This window comes from Tachysurus fulvidraco, chromosome 5 (genome assembly GCF_022655615.1).
Source record: "Tachysurus fulvidraco isolate hzauxx_2018 chromosome 5, HZAU_PFXX_2.0, whole genome shotgun sequence".
In the NCBI taxonomy this organism is placed as follows: Eukaryota; Metazoa; Chordata; class Actinopteri; order Siluriformes; family Bagridae; genus Tachysurus; species Tachysurus fulvidraco.
The window spans coordinates 30584314-30584766 of NC_062522.1; positions in this window are offsets into that span (position 1 = coordinate 30584314).

Consider the following 453-nt stretch of genomic DNA (forward strand, 5'->3'; position numbering starts at 1 on the left):
TGCGAAATGATTATCAGTGAGATGTCGTCTGTAGGGTTCTTCGCCGGTAAGTATAGCGGTTGGTGCTACCTGATTGCACCCGCGCGTCCGCGGGACGTTCTACAGAGGGGAAGGAGGGATTGCAGTCACAGGATCTCAGAAGAAAGAGGAGAAGATCTGCGAGGTGTGTTATTACAGAGGAGGTATGTGAACCCCATACACGTGGTGAGGAGAGGAGGGTGGGGTTGAGAGGAGAGGTGCGGGGGATGTCGAACGGGAGAAAGTCGCGCCCGCATAGCCCACGTTGTACAATAGAGCCGGCAGCGGGGAATGAGTGAGCGGAGGTATGAGTGAGAGAAGGGATCGTGCATACTCATGACATCGGGTGGGTCCAGTTCACAGTAGTTTTCTCCGATTCTTATAGAAAGGCTTATCATCGCCCGCCTTCTCTGTTCGCAGTCTTCTCTTCTTCTG